Source organism: Aedes aegypti, chromosome 1 (genome assembly GCF_002204515.2).
Source record: "Aedes aegypti strain LVP_AGWG chromosome 1, AaegL5.0 Primary Assembly, whole genome shotgun sequence".
Lineage (NCBI taxonomy): Eukaryota > Metazoa > Arthropoda > Insecta > Diptera > Culicidae > Aedes > Aedes aegypti.
Window position 1 is genome coordinate 35,592,654 of NC_035107.1, and position 17,110 is coordinate 35,609,763.

The 17,110-nt window shown below is 37.9% G+C and overlaps 1 protein-coding gene across 19 annotated transcripts in view; it reads right to left on the minus strand.

Annotated features, from left to right (window-relative positions):
- Positions 1–17,110, minus strand: part of LOC5578702 (guanine nucleotide-releasing factor 2) — a 256,070-nt gene that overhangs the window by 42,634 nt on the left and 196,326 nt on the right. The gene's annotated exons all lie outside the window — the stretch shown is intronic.

Sequence of the window (17,110 nt, forward strand, 5' to 3'; positions counted from 1 at the left end):
TGCCAAGAAAAAGAATGTGGTTTTCAAAGGGGGTTCATCCCGCCCCATTGGCGAAACCCTTTACTATTTATGCGGGGATTTAAGCTCTAAGATATGCCGATGGGAAAAACAATGACTCTAAATATCACCTGTCTAGCAGAGTAGAAAAGCAAACAAATAAACACACGGCGGGCGGCGGCTTGGCGGATTGATGTTCCGGTCGGTTTGCTTATTCATTCACTCGATCATCATCATCGCCATCATAATCAACGCCAACGCTTGCGGTGTACTGAATCGGTACTACTGATCGTGCTAGAGATTTCGATCTTCTCTGAAGCGTGGAATTAGTTTCCCACCGTTTGTCCTGGGGCCGGCCCGTCGCCACCATCAACACCTGGCACGACTCAGACAAAAATCTACGATTCTTCCCTTCGTGGGATGGCACTGTTCGTTAATTGCGGTGAAGTATTCCCGCTCGAGTATCGAAGTACATCACAATCAAGATCGTTCAGTTGTACAAGTACCCTCCCGCTTGTCCGAGTTATTCAGTTTTGTGTTGTAATTGAAGTCTAAATGGCGGCAGTTTTCACGTTCAACGAATGACAGTATATTTGAGAACTACTGACCTAGAACAAAGTTCATAGAACTATCATTATTAGCGTGACTGGATGTAGAATCCGCGATTTCGATCATGCGTGAACGTTCCACGGTCGAACAGATCAGCAATAGCATCCCAGGCAACGATTTGTCACTTCTTTTCGACATATATTCGTATGACATAAATACATATAGTCCATACAACCTAGTGGTTTCCAAACTTTTTGAAGCCCAGGACCCCATCAAAGCTCTTCTGACATCTCGTGGGCCCATTAAAATTTATATTCTAGAAATTGTGCATATCGCAAGCATTGAGTCTCAATACACACAGTTCAAAATCAGAATCAATCCGAAATTAATTAAATGTTATTTTGACATCCACCAACGATCGCGCCCGAGACCCAAAGAGATCTAACAAGGGTCCTTTATAAACGATTAGAAGCAATATCATAAGTCAGTTATTGTTGATCCATTGAATCTGTTGCATGTTCCTATGCAGCGAGCAACGAAATCAGGGTCGTGCCTGGTTCGCGTAGTAACCGCACTATGAGTATCGTTTATCCGTGTACATGCACACATATTAATTCAAATAAAGAAATTATATCTTATAACACAACATTTCCCTCCCATCCCCAAAATGAACCCTCCGGTATTACACATTGAAGATGCTATTGATCCTGAGTAACGTCTGTTGATTCCCTGTGTAAGTAGGGTAGGTGTACCAATTATGGATATAATGATTCCCTATTTCGCCATATGTAATAATTTAATTGATTTAAAAACTTTTAATGGTTGGTTGGTTTGACTTTATTAACGAGATTTTTAGCCCTGGGCTAGTTCATCTCGGGACCAACGGCTTTACTTCCCTTCCGAAGGAAGTCGTCACTATAACTTTTTACGTCATAAGTGACTATGTCGGGGATGGGATTCGATCCCAGGTCCTCGGCGTGAGAGGCGAGTGTTCTAACCACTACACCAGGTCCGTCCCTCTAAAAAAAAAAACTTTTAATCATTTTGTGTGTTTAACTTGTTAGACATCAAATATATCTTGATGTTAAAACATTCAAAAGTATTCAAAATGTGAAAGTATTCGAAAATTCACATATGTCCAAATAGGGAACCACTATAGCCATAACTGTTCTTGCAATAACGAAGTAGCAACTGCGGGCGGTTAACCCCTCTACCGGCAGCTTCATGTTTTCATTACAAAAGTATATTCAAATCACGATTACTTTTTTGTTTCTGAATATTTTTCCACCATTTAAAAAAAGCAACGAAGCGTCAGTTGTGTTTGATCCGTTGAATCTGTTGTATGCTGGAATTCGGATCGTATCCGCATCGCATAGTAATCGCACTATCGGTATCGATCTTCCGTGTATATGTTCACGTATTCATTTAAAATTATAGCTTTATCGTTTACCAAAACGAATCCTTGCCCATATCCAAACTCCCAGTGTTTTCTTGTGAAAGTGCAGAGGACTCCTCGGCTTCCGTAAAGCAGGTGACACGTCAACATTTCCCTCCCATTCCCAAATTGACCTGCATTCGGACGCAGCCGGCGCCGGTATGGTTTGTTATAATAATGAGAGCACCAGTACTTACACACTTACACCTGTGTAAGTACAGCTGTTCTGGCAATGTCGGTGTAGCAACTGCGGGCGGTCAATCATGCTCATGCTCATGCTCATACTCTGAATATTTTTCCACCATTTTTTCACAAGTTCTCAAAAAAACTCTGCTATTTTTAGAATATGGATCGGTTTTAATTATTGGTCACCTGGATCCGAAATTCCTTGGATGACCAACGCTTGGCCATGACCCACGTAAATTTCTCGGGCTATAGAATTTTTATTGTATTTGGATATTAACTATTCGGAATAATATTTCAATGAGAATATTTTGTGAAAAAATGAAACAATTTAGTGCAGCCGCTGGCCAAATAAAAATCTTGAAAACTTAAAAAAACATCATTTCGTTGTTTTCAGATACCTCCAAGAATACTTAACCGATTTGAATGATTTTTTCAGAGTAGCTCTTTATTACTTGGCACATTTTATTTTTTTGATAAAATGACCAAAAACAAAATGGCCGCCGAAGACATTTTATATGAAGAATGTCGGTCCCCCAAGGGACATCGGAATATCTTCAATACCAGATCACTAATGATTAATAGCGACACGGATTCTTATATTAGAAGAGTTTATTGAGAACTTGTGAAAAAATAGTGCAAAAACATTAAGAAACAAAAAAGTTATCGCGATTTGATTTTTTTTACGGTTAAAAATGAAGCTGCTGGTAGAGGGGTTAATCATGCGGATGCTCAAAAACAATCTCATTGTGCGGGTTTAAAGATCAGTGTTCGGAATTTTCGTCTTAATGAGCCAAAATCAGCGATTATCAACACAAGAGCAGAATGCATTTTTCGTTTCTACAATGAGAATAATCATTTTCTTACCACAAGAAAAAACGCTATAACTCCATTTTCTTTGATATTTTCAGCTGTTTTCCACAAAAAGCTCTTTTATTTAAAAAAAACCTGTGACAGTTTTGATCAGGCATTGCAGAATTCTTTCTCATTTGATTTTGAAGCACGATCAAAGCAAGCGAAGAAAAACATCCGATCTGTCTATGATCGACAATGTATCCCAAGTTGTAACAAGTCTGATAAATAGAAGCAGCGAACAAGAGCCCCAAAGAGAGAGCGATGATAAAATCTATTTTTCTCGCTTGTTTTCCGTTGGGGGTAGGTGTTTTACTTTACTGGCACGATAAATAATCCCCGAACCTCCTATAGCAATAGTGTCCCCCAGGTTTGGAGCTTGTTTAGAAGGGTTTTATCATGCACTGCTATCCCCCTGATCCGATCAAAGTTGTAGCAGCATACGATACACAGTCTCTCAAAATGTGCTGCATGTTATTATAGTTGAAGAGAGCGATACGTGAGATATTCTCTCAATTTTCTCAGGATTCAATCCCTGGTTTTGATCATTGATCATCTGGTTTTGAAGATATTTCTGTTTCTTAGGAAATCAACACTCCTTATAAAAAAATGTCCCACGCTCGCGCCACGAACGGTTGTGTTTTCAACTGCCTGTCACGTTAATCAATTATATAGTTTTCACACTTTTGATAGTGCCATTTAGTACATTGTTCAGTTGAAAAGAATACGTTTTGAATAGGGTCCTAGGTCCCAATTTTAGTACCAAACACTCAAGTTTAAGCCACAAACACATGTTTACTCAATTTTCAAATTATTTTGTTGGTTTGAATCCAAAAAACATTTTTTTTTTTTTTTGAGATTTTGTCACTCTTTGGTTTAAACTCAAATTTCGGGTATATTTTGTGTTCCGTGTCCCTTCCGAAATGTCATATAGGAACAACCCCAGTGTTAAAACTAAAAGCCCTGTGACATTTTTGTCGACAAAGTGAACGTCAAACATAATCAAAAGTGTCAAGGTTCATATTTAGAACCATTTTATAAATTAAAGTTTAAATATGTTCTAGTCGTTATTAGAGCTAGAAAAATTGCTAAAGTAATGTTCTTGTAACTGCTCTTTTGTATAATTAAATGACAACAAGAATTAATTAAACATTTTAGGACCCAATTGTAAAAAAACGCTTTGGTTATGATCATTGTGCTAGATGTCGGAGTGATTAATTCAACGGAGAATCAGTTGTCCAGTTTATATGGCTCACAGCTGGGTGCTGCGAACTAACTTAAAATGCTTGTCAAGCGGGAGCCTGATTGCCGGAGCCAAACATTAGAGATTGTGGTTAGGTTTCTTCTTCTTCTTCTTTCTGGCGTTACGTCCTCACTGGGACAGAGCCTGCTTCTCAGCTTAGTGTTCTTATGAGCACTTCCACAGTTATTAACTGAGAGCTTACTATGCCAATGGCCATTTTTGCATGTGTATACCGTGTGGCAGGTACGATTATACTCTATGCCCTGGGAGGTCGAGAAAATTTCCAACCCGAAAAGATTCTCGACCGGTGGGATTCGAACCCACGACCCTCAGCTTGGTCTTGCTGAATAGCTGCGCGTTTACCGCTACGGCTATCTGGGCCCCCTAGGTTAGGTTTCTCTTGAGAATGTATTGTAATCTCACGAGAAGGTATTGTTATCTCAGAGATAAACAATTTGTTTTTAATATATGATCTTCCACATCAGAGGCTTTATCTATGAAATCTGCGTATGTTATAAAAAAGAGTGAGCAATGAATTAAGTAAGAGCGTTTGAGATGCTGATGCCACCCGAATCTTTGCTTCCGATGTTATTCGGTATAATGTTAGGAATCGAGTTCATACATCATATTAGCCCACTTTGTTGATTGAAGGGATAGTGCGTTCCTTCGACAACCTTCGAACGAACACCACATTGTAATTCACAGGCACAATAACATAAAAATATTATATATCCACGCACTTCTCGCAGACTGGCTATTAGCCAATTTCAAGATATTTATAAACACACTTTGAGAAAGTCATGTGAGCTAGAACGCATACAAGCTCTCCAGAGAGAGATCAGAGAGCGAAATTTAATAAACAGAGAATTTAAAGTGACGTTTGAGGGACTAATACGACAAACCCAATTGTTCACAAGAAACATGTTTCAAGATTTGCTTGCGGTTTAGTTCGCAGCACCCAGGCTCACAGTAAAGCGCATTGCTTTTGGCGATGTCCAATCGTGTAAAGTATTTATTTTCAATAAAACTAGGGCTTTGTCAGTGGGTAGGGTCATTTTGTTTTCTCGTTTCAGAGAGCGAGCAATGGCGCTTAATCCAAAGCTCTTTAGCTAGAACTCAAGGTACAAATCCCTGGAAGACAGGAGCATGGAGGGTGATAAATTTCTTAGCTTTGTCACTCCCAACAATTTAAATCCTGTCGTATCACTCGCTTAGTAGTGTAATTGGTAATTGGAATAAGTAGTAATTAGAATAAGAGTGGTGAACTAAATAATATGAGAGTTTTCAGTATGCAATCTACGAAATACTCGAAAGTCGATTTTCGAAGTAATTTTTCACGCAGTTTGTTTAAGCATTTTTTGAAGTCAAAACTCAACAACATCAAAGCAACCAATGGTGAAACGTGGACACTGGGACTAATGAACGAATATCATTAGTTATAATGACCAAAAAAAGTGCGAATTCACTAAAATACTCGATTTCCAAAAACTTTTCATTTCTGGGCAATATGCCCCACTTACAGAAATTTCGTATTGGTTTCTCCCTCCCAGGCGTGTACTATCCGTTTGTTGTGGGGCATATTATGCTGATGCTGTGGCATATTGCCCAGGCTCTTTTTGAAGTGCGAGATTTAGATGATTGTAAACATGTTTATGTTATTTTCAGTTAGTTAAATAGATTTTGCGGAAAAGCTTGCATTTTTCATTGGAGATAGTGCTTTTGAAAGATATATTTACATTTCTTCTTAAGGGGTCAGATCAATGTCAGGTTGACCTCGGATTAAAGTCGGCCAGTGTCAGCTCGGTGATCAAAATGTGGATGGATTAATGTCCGATTTACAGCTACAATCGACATAGCATGGATTTCTATGTCGATTGTAGCTGTAAATCGGCATGCTCATTATTCAAACACGATTACACCCATTTGTTCGAATTTTTCACAACAGACTTTCATCAAAGTGTTGTTATGTGTTAAGTGAAAAACCGACCGAGAGAAGAATTGTATGTTTTTGCTAAACGGCAATATATTCAGAACCAGATGTGTAATGAACAAAATCGACAAAAATTCTAAAAAAAAACAAGATTTTCCCGAGACCTTGAAAAAAAAACGAAAAGCATTTTTTTTTTGCTACCGGTAGAAGGAATACCGTAATATCGTGAACAAAACTTGGTGCCGGCGACGGGATTCCAACCTTGAACATTGCTAAAGACAACCTTGACATACTAAAAATACCAGTGCATCGACCAGACGAAAGGGGAAATTATGAGAACATAATCAGTGGGATTCGAACCCACGACTTTTGTATGCTTGTCATAAATTTCAAAATGAATCATGTTATCCTTTAATGATAAATACAATCGTTTTTTAAATAAGAATGTTGCCACTAACATGGATTTTGGTACCAAACAGGCATTGCAGAATTCGTTCCCAATTGATTTCGAAGCACGATCAGAGCAAGCGAAGAAAAACTTCCCATATGTATCGGACCATGATCGGCACTGTTTCGCAATTTGTAACAAGCTCGATAAATAGCAGTAGCGAAGGAGAGCCCCAAAGAGAGAGCGATGGTAAAATCCATTTTCTCGCTTATTTACCATTGGGGGTAGATGTTTTACTTTACTGGCATGATAAACAATCCCCGAATTTTTGATAGAAATATTGTCTCCCAAGTTTGGAGCATGTTCAAATGGATTTCATCATCCCCCGATATAATCAAAGCTGTAACAGTAGACGATAAATAGGCTCACATGATGTGTTGCGGATCATGATTGTCACAGAAAGCGATAAGTGCTCTCACTTATCGCTTTCTGTAACAATCAAGATCCACGTACTTACAATTTTCTCAGAATTCAGCACCTGGTCCCAACATGATCCATTTTAAAAGTGGCATTCAATACCGGACACAATCTTCAAGTGTTTCAAAGGTATTACGTTTGTACTACATTGAATTTTTTCACTTCATGAATAGTGACTCGTTGCCAAATCAACACATTTTGAACAGTTACATGCGTGATTTCAGCTCAGGCCAAGTAACCTACACGACGTAGGGGGAGATCCCCCAGTACCGGACACTTATGCCACTAAATTCATAAATCAAAAAAAATTGGTGTTATTTGATCCTGTTACCCATTTTTGAAAAATGAATAAATAAATTTCAAAGTATAAATATGAATTTTGACATTACATTTTGATGATGTTTAGTCAGGGCAGACAATCGTCAGATTCGTCACCGTGCGGACATCGTCATCCAGTATAATAACTCTAGCAAGTCATCGTCTCGTCATCGACGAAAGAATGCACGACTAACTTCGCTCCAAAATCGTCAACGAGCTAATTTTTCTTCATTCCGCTTGCTACCCTTACTCACCCCTTATTCGCTTGCTTTGCACCAACCAATGAATGCCTTCACATAATTGCTTGTAATGGCAAGTGAACCCGCTATCCTAATGACTCTACAATAGCTCTGTTGATAAGCGCGTGGAGTTGACGATTCAAAGATTGTTTGTTCGATACCAGACGTGTTTTGTTGCTTTGTTTTATTCAAAAAAAAAAAATGCTCTTAATCTGTCATATTTTTAGTCAACTTAGTGCTCCCGAACGAAGATTCGCCCATCCATAACGAAGGGATCGTATTTGTTCGTCATGACGCCGAGCCTATGTGATCGGATCTCTACGGCAAATCGTCATCCGATGCTGGTTGAGTGACAATGACGATGCTTCTTTTAGTTTCGTCGCAGACTTTTTCCATTTGACGGTGACGATTGTCTGCCCTGATTCTAGTACCATAATGGCCAATCATAAAAGGTGGCTCCCAATAGCAGACACAATCTGGATATAACTCGATTTCTGTAAATTTGTACATCATCAAATGTTTTACTCCAGGAATAGTTTTTCATAGCCAATTTAATTCATTTGCAACATTTACAGGAACAATTTGAGTTTGGCTTAGTTTGCAAGATGTCCATTAAAAACCTCTTTACATGATGGAAAATAACACATTTAACAATGTTGTTCTGGATGTCCATTTTTCTTATTTTTATTGCATGTTTGATACCATGATCGATGGAATTCATGAAAATGAATGTATTTTGAGACACTGGTGCAAAAATGACAAAGCTATCATATACAAAATCAAGCTTTCCGAAACTGGGGTATTGGGTGCTGTCCGGTACTGGGGGATCTCCCCCTACATCATTTTTTATACGTGATGATTTTTTTTAAGATTTTGTTCTGAAGAATCATATTATCATTGCAAATAATATAAATATAGGTATTCTTCATATTTTCAGTTGTTTGAAATGTGGTGCAAACAACATTCATACTTCCAAAGTATGATTGTTTTTGATCATGCTTTTGCTATCAAATTATTATTATCCTTAATTTAGTACAAATTTAAGGCTATACGTCAATTCTTTACCCAAACATTTGTCATTATACAGAAATGCATGCATATTCTAAGGATGTGTTGTTCAACGCAAACAAAGCTCTCCTTCTATCTAAGACCCCGGTATGAGCTGGTTCATGATTTCTCCAATGTACTTGACACGTACACTCTTAATTACGTCTAGTATCCACCACAAACACAAATAACAATTATCGACCGTAAAAAAAATCGCCAGAAACTCTTAGAAAACGTTGCCTAACATCACCGAACTATAACGAGGATCGCTTATTCAGATATCTGTCGAACATCTTTACAAAAATCTTGCTGATAGATTCGAGAAGCTTCTGACAATGGTTTGTGTTAGAAACAACGAACATTTTGAATTTCTCTTGTTGACAAAATGGCAACATCAACATTTCCGTAGATTTTTTTTAAAGCATCATTTTAAAAATACTTGAAGTATAAACAAAATTCACTCGCTTGAAATGCTGTTCTGCAAAACAAGCGAAATAATCATAAGCATTGATAATCGTATAATTCGAAGTGGCTACTCCGTGATTGACCACCGGAATAATCAAAATTGCACAGCGAACTAACAGAGGTAGCTTGGGAGTAGCATACTACCTTTAATGTACAATTTCAAGGACTCTAAACTGAGTAATGTCAATAACGGCGCAAGCCACATCCAGTGTTGTGAAAAACTCAATTTCTCACAACTCACGCTTGAGATTTTTCATGCGTGAGTTGTCAATCATGCAACTCAGCAGTCAAAAAATCATGGATGAGTTGGCTCACCTTTTCGACTCATTCTCTCGTATTTCCACAGTTTACTCACACACGGCAATAATTTAATTTTTTTCTAACGTAAACAACAACATTCGGATTTCACTAGTTTTTGCCGGGTTTTGCGACTGAATCATTTTTTACGGTTTGAGTTGATTGAGTTGATTTTGCATCAAAATCTCAATCGTGAGATTTACGAAGCAGATCTCCAATGAGTTTGCTCATATTTGGCCACAAGATGCGTCGTATTGAAGCGCTTCGTATTGCAAAGTTTCAGACAATTCGGCCGAGAAAAAACCCCGATGCCAAAGTGAATCATGGAAGTGCTCTGCACCCTATGTGATGCGATTCATGTAGCCTCAATTAAAAAAGTTTTCATAAGTCTGTTAACATTTTTAATGTCGAACTATTCAAAGGTTATTTTTCCATAATCTGATTAACGATTAAATAAATGTAATATTGCCACGATACAAATATGTGTTATCACAAGCATGAAACGAGCTCACCAGTTGGTAATCTATCCTCTACTGAAGTCACAATCTCGAAACACGCGAAAGCAGGGATATTAAATCATTCCGATGACGTGTGTTTTTTTTTTTTTTGAAAAAACAAGCGAATGGGGAAATTACTCAATTTGTTTGCGAACACCCTTATAAATCATAACGGCCCCTGATGATCCGCGAACCATCCGTTGAGAAACCCAGATGAAGACATAAATATAATCTAAGCACTAAGTGGAATTGTCACGCATGATTTCAACTTTACCAATGGTGACTGTTTAGCTACATTGATTTAGTTATCCATCCATGCCAACAGCTGCTACTGGTTGGCAAAAAGTCCGCAAGAGTCACCAATCCGTGTCGTTCGCGTTTTGTCCGATTGGGGGATCGGTTTTCGATTGATGGAATGAGGGAGCCACACACATGCCCGCCACCGTCAAATGGGTTCGATTAAATGTAATTTGACGATGGAATGTGAACGGGTTGGAAGAGAAGGTGGCCAATCTCCGCGAGCCGATGCTTTGGTTGAGTGATGTCGTGCAGTTGAGATCTGTTCGGAGGAATTCCGTCGATGCTGATCATTGAGCAATTGTAGTTCAGGTAATATATTCTACGGAATGTTGTTTGTTTGAAAATAAACATAGGAATTATACAGAGCTTTCCTGATTTTGGTAACACCTTTTACGGTTTTATGCTACTACAACTTATCTGCTGCCTAACTTGTTAATAATGATGTTGACAAGAAAGTCAAGTCTTTTAGTAAAACTGTCTACACTTGACGTAAATTTAAGTATTGAGAAGGATTTTTTTTAAATAGATTCAAAGTATCATAAAACCCGTCTACCATAACTGAACACAAGTTAACAAGAACTGTACTCCTATACAGAAGAGTCAAAGCGTTAATTATGGAAATGAACCCGAGGTTATTGACCAATTTGAATGGTAATAGTCTCGTAAAACTATTGTTATTGGAATAAATCACTAGTTCTACAACATCTCCACTCGATATTTCCCCTTCTCTGGCAACGGTAGGCACACATTGAATTATCCGCACACAAGTTTATGATGCGTGCCTTTGGCGTGTGCTTATCCACACGAAACTGCATAAAAATGCTCATCCCTAATGATAATAAAAAATTCTAATTGAATTATCTCAATGAACCGGGACTTGGCGCGTTCTATGTTCACTCAGAACAAGCCGAAAGAATGTTTTTGATGTCGAGGCTTCTGGTGTTTGTAAATAGATCCGTCATGCTATCTCGACCGTACGAAATTCCGTAAACATCGAAAGCTCATTACAGCGGCTCTTGGAGCGCAGGGCGCATCGCGTTGCAACAATTTTTATTAGGTTAATTCCACTACACAGAAGTAGATCAACCACGGTGCTTTCTAGACCAATGTTATCAGATCCATATCCAAAATATCCATCAAATCTTTGCTGTTCATTTTTTTGTATGGCTAAGCTGCATGTTGAGGCAAAACTTAAAATAGTATATTCAGTTTTAAAGTTGCGCTCTTGTCATGATATAAATCTACAAATAAATGAAAATCAGAGATACCTAAACGGTTATTTTTATTTATCATGATGTATTATAAAAACTTTCAAAATTTGTTTGATTACTTATTTGTAATCTTTTAGCGATTTTTTTTCAGTTTGAGTAACGAATCGGAATTCCTCTAGAGGAATTGTTTCAGGGATACTGTCAGTGGTTTTTCAGGGATCAATTCAAGATTACTTCAAAAATTTGTTCCAAATTTCCGTCTGGAGAGCACCGTGCCAACGTTAGAACATGTAGCTAGTAGCTGTTGAGGTAAACTGAACTCAATGTAATGATAAATATTTATACCTTTGTCGGATACATGGAATCGAACAGCCAAACACCATACAAACTACATTGCATTCATCGGCCGCTGACTAAACGTAAACTGCTAGCTAACCACTTCTTCACCTTTCAAGTCACCACTCGCCTCACCACGTTCTCGTAGATATCAGTCAGTTCAGCTTACTGATTAGGAGAGCATATTTTTTTCACTTCTTTCGTCTTCCTTGGGAATGGATGATGGATTGTTGCTTTACGATGAACTCACTAGTCACTAGTTGACTGGATTGCTGATAGGAATCCGAAGGAGCGAAAACGAAACGTGATTCAAGTGAAGCCGGTTTCGTAACGAAAAAAACCTGAATTCCATCTCTCTGTGGTCCCGTCGTCACAGTTGGTGAAACTGATACGGTACCATCGACTGACTAACTGACAAGATAGATATGGAACTAGTTTTCGCTAATGACGCCGAATAGGATTTGATTTTTCCGCGAAAGCAGTCCTAGCTTTAAAGTTTAGTTGTGTCTTCCAGTTTACTGTCCCTTTGCCGTAAACAACTTTAGCGTTACATGAACTAGTTTCGGATATTGTACTACATAGATGGTATACTAGAAACATCGCAGAGCTTCCCATTTGACTATATTTGCATCTGTATATCGTTTGGCAAACACGAAGATCCTGTATGCCTGGGAAGTCGAGTAAATTTCCAATCCGTAAAGATCCTACACCGTTGGAATTCGAACCAACGTCCCTCAGTTTGGTCTTGCTGAAAAGCTGCGCGTTTACCGCTAAGGCTATATGGGCCTCTCAAGCATAAAGTTATCATACTCGAATTCCATTAACATTATTACCAAATTACTTAGAAAAAAATGTAATAAAAGGATTCGGAATCATTCGACAAGTCACAATTCATATTTTGGATAAGTAAATCGACATTTTATTGCTAGCAAATTATAATTTTTGACACCAATCGCAATTTTGAGACCTGCTCAAATAGGGCACCAGACGTTCTTTTAGGAAAACCTCCAGAGATTCCTTAAAGAATTCCTCTCTAAAAATCTCCAGAGACTCTTCCAGAGAAATCCAGGAATTGTTTCGACGATTCCTTCAGGGATAATCTCTACCGTAATCCTTACAATAATTTCTTCACCAGAGATTTTACCAGAGATTCCTCCAGGAAGAACTATTGTTCTCCATGATACATTTTAGACCAGTTCCGATAGGGCTCCATGAATATCCTAGCAATTCCTCAAGGAGTTTCTCCATTCGTCCTAGAATTCCTACAAACAATATTTACAGGGATTCCTTTAGAGATTTCGCAAGGAATTTCTGCAGAAATGTCATGTCTGCAGAAAATCTAGTGATTCCTTCATAGATTGCTAGAGTAAAATTTTTACTGGGATTCTTCAAGGATTTTCTCCCAGATATCCTCCAAGATCTGTTTCAAGAATTCTTTCAGGAAAGCTTCGGAATATCTCCAGAAAATTTTCAAGCGATTTCTTCTGGCATTCCTTCAAATATTACTCTAGAAAATCAAGGATTCTTGCAGAGAATCTTTAAGGCTATACTTTTTTTAATTTTGTGGAGGGATTATTAGAGTATGTTAATGTTCAATTAGTGGTTTTCATATCTTCTTCAAGCTTTCTTCCAGGAATTTCTCCAATAGTTACACTACGACAATTTTTTTTTGAGATTACTCAAGATAGTTATCTAGTGATTTCTTCAAAATTTCTTCCGAGTATTCCTCCACGGAAACATACAAAGATATCCCCAAAAAGCCCTCTCAAGTTTTTTTTTTCAGCAATTATTCCGGAAATTTCTTCCGAGATTCCTCCCCGGATCACTCCAGCGATTCTAACAGGAATTCCCGCAGATGTTCCGCAATTCACAAATTCCTCATGAATGAAATTATCCTAAGAACTACTTCAGGGATTGTTTTAGGGAAATCTCTACAAAAATTCCTTCAGTAAATGCTCTACATTGATTCCTTTTGGAAAATCTCTTCATAGAATCTTCCAGAGATTTCTCCAAGGATTCTCCAGAAATTCTCCTAGAAGCTCTTCTTATAGGAGTTTCTCCATAGGCTTATCCAGGGATTTCTCTAGTAAAATCTCTGCAGCGATTCCTGCAGATTACATCAGCTTTTCCATCAGGAATTTCACAAAGGATTGCTCCAGAAAAATCTCTAAATGTTTTCTTCTAGAAATTGTTCCAGGATAACCTGGTAGACAATTAATTGCACATTTTAATGGAATATGCTTTTCGTCTACGCAGTTTTTATTATAATAAAGCGGTTGAAGAAAAAAAAACAGCGTAGCCAAAAAGCATGTTTTATGTCTTAGGGATTTTTTCCTTATTTCCTCCAGAAATTTCCTCAGGAATCCCTCGGTAGGCTCCTGCAAGAATTCCTCTAGAGATTTTTCCAGGAATTTAACCGGGGATTCCTCTAGATTTATTTTTTCTAGAATTACAAAGCGCGCTGAATGCTTCAACCAAGTAGTGTGGGTTCGATTCACGTTTTAGTTCGGAAAACTTTTCGTCAGCAACGTGTTTCGATTATGAAATTGGGCGTTGCAGAGGCTAGTCCGTTGTCTGGTGTGGTGCTTCCTTCAAATGAAAAATCGTCCACTGGAAGCATTTTAAGAAAGGAGTTCCTAGAGGAATCTCTATAAAAATCTCAGATGAAATTCTGGATGTATTCTTATTTATTTTGATGAAATTCCTGGAGGTATTCATGGGTTAATCTATGTAGGAATTTATAGAAAAATTTTCGAAGAATTCCCCGGAGGAGTTTTTGGAGGCCCAGAACGAGTCTCTGGAGAAATTTTAAGGGGAATCTCTGGAAGATTACCTGAAAAATCCTTAGCATAATTCATGTAGCGATTTCCTGGATGCATGCCTGAGAGAATTAATAAAGTAAACACTTTTGTGGAGTCCCTATCCAGCTTTTTACGCTAGCTATAAAACTGCGAGGGGTTATTCAATTTTGACATATTTTGCCCACAGATTTTATAGTTCGGTCTTAGTAGGCAGTGATATGAGCCTGTGCATGCTATAAAACGTTTGACTTTTACTGTGCGCTCTGTTTTCAAGTTGCCCGTGAGAGAGAGCGAGACAGCACCAACACACTGCGCACAGTAAAAGTCATGAGAACACGTACATAGGCTCATTAGATTGTTTATTCGACTGTCAAAAATTTTCACCCTATTTGTTTTCAACTGTTTTCTTAACCAAACTTGAAAGATTATAATATTTTTCAGTAATTAATATATTAATACATTCTTTTTATACCTTTTTAGGCACTGAAGGACAGCACACATATACGAAGAAATTTTTGCTATGCCAGACCAATACGGAATAACACAAATCTTGAACGATTAAGTTTAATCATCGCTTTGTTCGTGATAGTTAGCTGGACTATTATTTTAATAACATGAATGGGGGACAATTCCAAATATATTTTTGGAATAATCATCCATTTCTAAGGTGGATATTATGTGGTAATAGGGTTGGCTCAAATGTATGTTCAATTGATGTGTCTACAAGTGGAAGTGCAATTTGACACGTTAATTTCTTTCACCCACGTATTTATACGTAATTAATGACCAGCGTCACCTAACAGGATAGCAACTTTGTATGTAAAAGATACAGTAAAACCATGTGAGAGAAAAATCATATATTTTATTGACTTCCTGTCAGGACAGCAGTGAGCTAACTAACAGAACCAAAGCAGTGCTTTAACAGGACGACCCGTCCACAATGGCCGATCGATCCTACGGCTATTGATTTAGATAGAATGTTCTCTAAACTTTCAACATCTCAATTGCTTTCGAATTGATAATCCTTGCAAAACAATTTGGGCATATATTTCGTTGCTCAGTTTAGAAGACTGGTGGTAACACCTTTTCCTTGACCTGATCAAAAGTTTTTAACTAACAGGCTTACGCTGAATGGATGAATAAAATTACACCAATTTTCCTCCAGCGTCAATCGGAGCCATTGACTCTGCGACTTGTTTTTATGTACAACCCTAAAATAATAAGAGCTTTAGTATTAAATATAAAGTTATAAAATTTACCGCTTCAATTTCCTTCAAACAAGAATGCGATTTCCTGATGCTGTTTTATCAACACGAAAGATTTTCAATCTTGAATAGCTTACTACGATTCAACCATAAAAAATATAGTGTACGCAAGAATTGTCAGAAAGGGGTGATTCAAAGTTTATAGCAAGCTAGCGTAAAAAGCTGGAATTCACGAAGTTATTTCTAGTAGAATCCCTAGATGAATTTCTCCAGGAACATTTCTGGCGCGATTTTAGGAGGAAATTTTAGGAATAATTCGTAGAAGAATCTCGAGAAGACTACCAGAAAAAAATCTGAGGAAATAACTGGAGAAATATCTGAAGTAATCGCTGGGCCCAGATAGCCGTAGCGGTAAACGCGCAGCTATTCAGCAAGACCAAGCTGAGGGTCGTGGGTTCGAATCCCACCGGTCGAGGATCTTTTCGGGATGGAAATTTTCTCGACTTCCCAGGGCATAGAGTATCTTCGTACCTGCCACACGATATACGCATGCAAAAATGGTCATTGGCATAGTAAGCTCTCAGTTAGTAACTGTGGGAGTGCTCATAAGAACACTAAGCTGAGAAGCAGGCTTTGTCCCAGTGGGGACGTAACGCCACAAAGAAGAAGATCTGATGTAATCCTTGAAAAAATCGTCGTATTGTTACTTGGAGAAAATCTTGAAGACATCTCTGCACAAATTCTTGTAGAAATACAACAAATTTATTGCAAATTTTACAACAAATTTATTGCAAATTTTGTTATTGTTCATAACTTTAGATGTAATATACAACCAACTTACACATGTAATGCCAAAAATATTACAAATGTTGTAATAAATCTATTACAAACAATGTGACAAATTAAGAACGAAGCCATCTTGATAACAAAATTATATCAACTTCTGTTATTTTCACCAGCTTTTGTTACAATATGTTATAATCTTGTTATGTAATCCAGAAATTCTTCCTTTGGAGGAATCCTTGGAGAAATTCTAGTAAAGATTTTACTGGAGGAATCTATGGAGGAATCACTGGAGACATTCCGATAGAAACTCCTTAAGAAACTCTTGGTGAAATCCCTGTAGAATTCCTGGAGTAATTCTTGTAGGAATCCCTGGCAAAATTCCTGATTTAATTGCTGAAGGTATTTCTGGAGCCCTATCGGAACCGGTCTGGTGGCGAACAAAATTTGTTTCTTGGAGGAAACCGCTTGTGAAATCCATGGAGAAATCACTGTAAGGATTACAGTAGACATTATCATGAATCTTGTGCTGCCGTTATACGCATAACTGTCCCATG